Source organism: Triticum aestivum, chromosome 2B, assembly GCF_018294505.1.
Source record: "Triticum aestivum cultivar Chinese Spring chromosome 2B, IWGSC CS RefSeq v2.1, whole genome shotgun sequence".
Classification (NCBI taxonomy): domain Eukaryota; kingdom Viridiplantae; phylum Streptophyta; class Magnoliopsida; order Poales; family Poaceae; genus Triticum; species Triticum aestivum.
In genome coordinates, this window is record NC_057798.1 from 101279113 (window position 1) to 101286437 (window position 7325).

Here is a 7325-nt window from a genome sequence, read left to right on the forward strand (position 1 = left end):
AGTGTCCAAACCCGACCTGACTAATTTTGGATAGGGCATGGATATAACTTTATATCCATGGATATACCCGAACCCGGTGATGGAGTCATGTACCTAGGGTAGGGTCACAGACCTGATCTAAGTACCCTGCCCAAGGACGCCCTTAGAAGAGATCACCTTCCAGTCGACCTACGAGGGACTCACTCGACTGACTTGAAGGACTCGACCATGAAGACTCACTCGACCACCAGAAGGTCAAGAGGCACTCTGCACTGCAACGGTCTGTAATTAAGTAGACTTTATGATAGTAAAGACACTTTATGTGGGGCGTTACCAGTAACGCCCCGGACTTAATGTACCTTAAACCCTTCATTACGTGGGTTGGCTGGGGTCCTGGCACACTCTATATAAGCCACCCCCCTCCACAGGCAGAAGGGTTCGGCACCCTGTAATCCATATACACATAATCCACTCGATCGCCTCCGGGCTCCAAGACGTAGGGCTTTTACTTCCTCCGAGAAGGGCCTGAACTCGTACATCTCTTGTGCTTACAACCTCTCCATAGCTAGGACCTTGCCTCTCCATACCTACCCCCACTCTACTGTCAGACTTAGATCCACGACAGTTGGCGCCCACCGTGGGGCAGGTGTTTTAGCGATTTTGTGGAGAAGTTGCGATTCTTCCGAGTACTTTCATCATGGTAGCTGCTGGGGTTTTGGTCGAGGGTCGAGAGATTCGTCTCGGTGCTCTCACCTTCGTCGCCGACGACTCCGCCTGGCTCCAGGAGGCTCCACTCGACGTCGATGCGCTCCCCGTCCGCGGTGCGACGCATTTTCGCGCATGTGTCCGCGGCGTTCTGCTGCGGCAACCGTCGACCCCATATCGGTCGACTCCCCTATCGACCACCCTCCCGGTCTCCCGCCAACGCAAGTGCTCGGGTCAGTCGAGGCTTCAGCGGTGGGTGAGACACGCGGTGGCTCGCCAGACGGCCACCACCCAAGTTGCGGCAATTGAGCCCGACGAATCTCTCTACGGCCTGTTCAATCTGTCGACTGGCTCCGTAGAGACTGCATCCGAATGCGATAGCAGTGATCCAGCGGCGGAAATCCTGATGGTCGACGGGCCTCGCAGCCCCCCTGGCTTCGCCCGCGATGGTGGGGCAGGCGACGGAGGCGACCCCGCATAAGACCACGAAGAGTACCAGCCCGAGCCACTCGACTCTCTGCAAAGAGAGGAACTTTGCCGCAGGAACATGGATGCCCTGCATACTCCCATCGTAGGAGAAACCCCCGAGGCTCGCGCCTTGGAGGAGGCACGTTTGGCCAATTTGGCCGAACGCGCTCGCCTGGAGAATCTTCAGCGAGCACTTTACGAGCGCGCGCGGCAACGAGTTCCCGACGCCAATCGACGTCAACTCTTCCCGCCGACTCAGGTATATCGAACCCCAATCCAGAATTTAGCAGCTGCGACCCGTATAGCAGAGTCCATCCAGCCCTCTCAGTTGGAAGCTGGCAGAGGCTTGATGCAGATCAGGGATCTGCTCCGGGCAGCAGGAGATCAGAATTCAGTCGTGTCGCAGTCGCGCAACAGAATTCACAGTCGATCCGTCGCTGCGAATACGGTTCAGTCAGCTCACAGTCCCAGATCTCCTCCGCGGCGTGAAGGGCGCGAGAATCGGCGAGACCAATATGGAGACCGACACGACCGAGATGATAGGCGTCGAGTGCCCACGTCCCCTCCGAGGGGTGGGTCTTACGCTCCTCGGCAGCAAGATGACAGACGTCAGCTCAGTGCGGGGCGAAGAGTTCCAGTCGACCCCAGAGAACCAAGCTTCGACGCGCGATCCATTATCGTGCAAGGCTTGGTCGACCGGAACAGAGCCCATCGAGGTGGACTCGACAGAGATGCGCCCACGAGCAGTCGAGTGCACGTTTCTGGTCCGGAATGTTTCAGCAGAGCTATCAGAGCCGCAGTGATTCCTCCCAATTTCAGGTTGGCAACAGGAGTCAGCAAGTTCACCGGTGAGTCTAAGCCTGAAACTTGGCTTGAGGACTACCGAGTGGCAGTTCAGATTGGTGGTGGGAATGACGAGGTGGCCATGAAGCATTTGCCCCTCATGTTGGAAGGTTTTGCCAGAGCGTGGTTGAATCAGTTACCTCCTAGCAGTATTTACACTTGGGAAGATCTGTCCCGAGTGTTTGTCAGAACGTTTGAAGGAACTTGCAAGCGACTGGCTGGATTGACGGAGCTGCAAGTCTGCGTGCAGAAGACCAATGAGACCCTCAGGGAGTATATTCAGAGATGGATCACTTTGCACCATACTATGGAGAATGTGTCTGATCATCAGGCAGTCTGCGCCTTCAAGGATGGTGTCAAGAACAGAGAATTGAGTTTGAAATTTGGTCGAACCGGAGACATGACCTTGAGTCGGATGATGGAAATTGCTACCAAGTACGCCAACGGTGAAGAAGAAGACCGACTCCGAAGCGGCAAGCACAAGCCGAGCCAGTCGGAGAAGGGAAACACCAGTCGGAAACAGAAGCGGAAGGCTGAACCGGCAGCTCCTAGAGAGGCTCTGGCCGTGACTCATGGAAAGTTTAAAGGGAAACCAAAAGGATCCTGGAACCCTAAGAAGGTAAAGGATAAAGAAGGGAACGACGTGATGGACATGCCGTGTCATATCCACACGAAGAAAGACGAAGAGGGGAATATCATTTACCCAAAGCATACCACTCGCCAATGTCGACTCCTGATCCAGCAGTTTCAAGGAAAACAGTCTAAAGACAAGGAAAAGGAGTCGGACAAGGCCGAAGACAAGGAGGACAGCGAGGAAGGATATCCGCATGTCAACTCCACTCTGATGATCTTTGCAGATGTGGAAAGCAAGAGTCGATTGAAAGTCATTAACCGCGAGGTGAACATGGTTACCCCAGCAAAAGCAAACTATCTGAGATGGTCCCAAACACCCATCACATTCGACCAATCTGATCACCCGACTCATATTGCCACCCCTGGGAGGCAAGCTTTGGTGGTCAATCGAGTTGTCGAAGGCACTCGACTGACAAAAGTGCTAATGGACGGTGGTAGCGGGCTGAATTTGTTGTATGCAGACACACTGAAAGGAATGGGCATTCCGATGTCCCGACTGAGCACCAGTAACATGAGCTTTCATGGAGTTATACCTGGGAAGAAAGCCGAGTCACTCGGCCAAATAGCTCTGGACGTGGTGTTTGGTGATTCGAAACATTTTCGCAAAGAGAAGTTGACGTTTGAGGTCATGGATTTTCAGAGTGCATATCATGCTATTTTGGGGAGACCAACTTATTCACGGTTCATGGCTCGACCATGTTATGTGTACCTCAAATTGAAGATGCCCGGCCCCAAAGGAGTGATCACTGTCACCGGTGATCGGAAAAAGGCAGAAGAGTGCTTTCAGAAGGGCTCAAAGATTGCTGATTCCCAGGTGACAGCGGTCGAGTTTGAAGAATACAAGCAAAACGCAGATCCGAGTGATTTACTGCGATCCAAGAAACCCGCCACAGAATCTGCATTTCAGTCGTCCGGTGAGACGAAGCCTGTTCACATTCACCCGACCGACCCCGATGCAGCCCCGACCCACATCTCCACAACACTCGACCCGAAATAGGAAGAAGCGCTCATCCAGTTCCTCCGTGAGAACTGGGACATTTTTGCATGGAAGCCCGCTGACATGCCAGGTGTTCCCAGGGGACTGGCTGAGCATCGCCTAAGAGTCGACTCATCAGCAAAACCAGTCAAAGAGCATCTTCGGCGGTCCGCCGTCAAGAAGAGAAAAGCCATTGGTGAGGAAGTGGCTCGACTGTTGGCGGCAGGGTTTATCCGAGAGATATACCACTCTGAATGGCTCGCTAATGTTGTCATGGTTCCTAAGAAGGACAAATCGCTCCGAATGTGCATTGATTTCAAGCACATCAACCGGGCCTGCCCGAAAGATCATTTTCCTCTCCCTCGCATAGATCAAATTGTTAACTCGACCGCGGGATGCGAGAGATTGTCTTTTCTAGACGCCTACTCCGGGTACCACCAGATCCGTCTGTACGGACCCGACGAGGTAAAAACAGCTTTCATCACTCCATTCGGGTGCTTCTGCTATATCACCATGCCATTCGGCCTCAAGAATGCCGGAGCCACATTTATGTGAATGATTCAGAAGTGTCTACTCACTCAAATCAGTCGGAATGTGGAAGCATATATGGATGATACCGTCGTCAAGTCACGAAAAGGTTCCGACCTGCTCGCTGACCTCGCCGAAACATTTGCCAACCTCAGAAGGTATGATACCAAGCTCAATCCATCAAAGTGCACATTCGAAGTTCCTGGTGGCAAGTTACTCAGTTTTCTCGTTTCCGAGCGAGGGATCGACGCTAATCCAGAAAAGATCGGCACTATTCTCCGAATGAAATGCCCTGTGCGAGTGCACGATGTCCAGAAGCTTACTGGATGCTTGGCCGCATTAAGTCGATTCATCTCACGACTTGGTGAAAAGGCATTGCCTCTTTACCGACTGATGAAGAAGGCAGACAAGTTCGAGTGGACTCCAGAAGCTGATGCAGCGTTTGCCGAGCTAAAAGCTCTGCTCTCCACCCAGCCGGTGCTTGCTGCTCCAATCAGCAAAGAGCCTCTGTTGCTTTATATCGCAGCCACAGGACAAGTCGTCAGTACAGTGCTTACGGTCGAGCGGGAAGAAGAAGGAAAAGCTTTCAAAGTTCAGCGCCCAGTGTATTATTTGTCTGAAGTCTTGACTCCATCCAAGCAGAGATATCCGCATTATCAGAAGCTTGTGTATGGAATATACATGACCACAAAGAAGGTTGCTCATTATTTCTCTGATCATTCCATCACAGTCGTCAGCGACGCTCCACTATCAGAGATTCTGCACAACAGAGATGCAACTGGTCGAGTGGCGAAATGGGCGATTGAACTTCTTCCCCTTGATATCAAGTTTGAAGCAAAGAAAGCCATTAAGTCCCAGGTAATAGCAGATTTCCTTGCCGAGTGGATTGAACAGCAATAGCCGACTGAAGTTCACTCGGAGCATTGGACCATGTTTTTTGATGGCTCTAAGATGTTGAATGGTTCCGGTGCTGGGGTTGTCCTGGTTTCCCCCAGAGGAGATAAGCTCAGATATGTGCTCCAGATTCACTTTGATTCCTCCAACAATGAGGCAGAGTACGAGCCCCTCTTATACGGATTGTGCATGGCCATTTCACTCGGCATCCGTCGCCTGATGGTCTATGGCGATTCAGATTTAGTGGTCAACCAAGTGATGAAGGAGTGGGACGTGAGAAGCCCAGCCATGACTGGATACTGCAGTGCCGTGAGGAAGCTGGAAAAGAAGTTCGAGGGGTTAGAGCTCCATCATATACCCCGACTGAAAAATCAAGCAGCTGATGATCTAGCAAAGATAGGTTCCAAGAGAGGGGCCATTCCGAGTGGTGTGTTCTTGGAGCATATACACACTCCGTCAGTCAAAGAAGACCCTTTCACCGAAGAAGCTCCACAGCCCAAGAGTGCCACAGATCCGACTGAGGTTGAAGTCCCAGCAGTAGTCGACTTGGTCATGGAGGTCTTGGTGGTCATTCCCGACTGGACAGTTCCGTATATCGCGTATATCCTGAGAAAAGAGCTCCCGGAGGATGAGGAAGAGGCTCGACAGATCGTCCGTCGATCTAAAGCCTTTACCGTAATCAAAGGACAGCTATATAGAGAAAGCGCGACTGGAGTTGGTCAGAAGTGCATAACACCAGAAGAAGGTCGAATCATCCTTAATGATATCCACTCGGGAACCTGTGGTCATCATGCGTCCTCTCGGACCATCGTGGCCAAAGCATACCGAGCCGGATTTTACTGGCCAAAGGCGAATGAGATGGCAAAGGAAATAGTGGATAAGTGCGAGGGATGTCAGTTCTACTCGAATATGTCGCACAAGCCTGCATCAGCTCTGAAGACCATTCCACTCGTCTGGCCTTTCGCAGTATGGGGGATGGACATGGTCGGTCCTTTGAGAACAGGGCGAAGTGGCTTCACGCATGTACTGGTGGCAGTCGACAAGTTCACCAAGTGGATTGAGGCTAAACCAATCAAGAACCTTGACGCCGGTGCTGCTGTTAGCTTCATCAGGGAATTGATATTCAGATATGGAGTCCCGCACAGCATCATTACGGATAATGGGTCGAACTTTGACTCGGAAGAATTCAGGGATTTCTGCAACTCTCAAGGCACACGAGTCGACTACGCTTCGGTCGCCCATCCGCAGACGAATGGACAAGCAGAGCGAGCCAATGGCCTGATTCTCAAGGGATTGAAACCCCGACTGATGCGTGACCTCAAGCATGCAGCTGGAGCTTGGGTCGACGAACTTCCCTCGGTGCTTTGGGGACTACGGACCACACCTAATCGGTCGACCGGAAGAACTCCATTCTTCTTGGTCTACGGAGCTGAAGCAGTCTTGCCGAGTGATCTTCTCCACAATGCTCCTCGAGTTGAGATCTACAACGAAGCAGAAGCTGAACAAGCGCGGCAGGACGCAGTCGACCTTTTAGAGGAAGAAAGGGAGATGGCTCTGATCCGATCGACCATCTACCAACAAGATTTGCGTCGTTTCCACGCCAGAAATGTGAGGGGTCGAGCCTTCCAGGAAGGAGATTTAGTTCTCCAAGTGGATCAGAAGAAACCACACAAGCTTGCTCCTTCTTGGGAAGGACTCTTCATTGTCACCAAAGTTCTCCACAACGGGGCGTACCGTCTTTACAACGTCGAACATAATATCGACGAGCCCCGAGCTTGGAACGCGGAACTACTCCGCCCATTTTACACTTAAGTTTATCACTCGGATGAGTTGCAATAAAGTACTCCTGTAGTTCATGGATTTCAAAATAATAGTGTCATAGTTCCTCCATAATTTTTGTCACTTTTTATTTTTGTCCAATAAAATTTTCCCCTCAGTGGGTGACTTAGCCGCGAATCCATTTCGCCTAAGTTTGTAAAAATCCTTACCGAGTGGTGAGCCAGACTCCCACTCGGAGGCTTAGCTGCGAATCCGTTTCGCCTAAGATTAAATAAAATCCTACCGAGTGGTAAGCCAGACTTCCACTCGGGGGCTTAGTAGCAGTCCAAGTACTCGCCTAAGTTATAAAAATCCTACCGAGTGGTAAGCCAGACTTCCACTCGGGGGCTTAGCTGCAGTCCAAGTGCTCGCCTAAGATATAAAAATCCTACCGAGTGAAGAGCAAACCTCTCACTCGGAGGCTTAGCTGCAGCCCAGTGCTCGCCTAAGATATAAAAAATCCTACCGAGTGAAGAGCAAA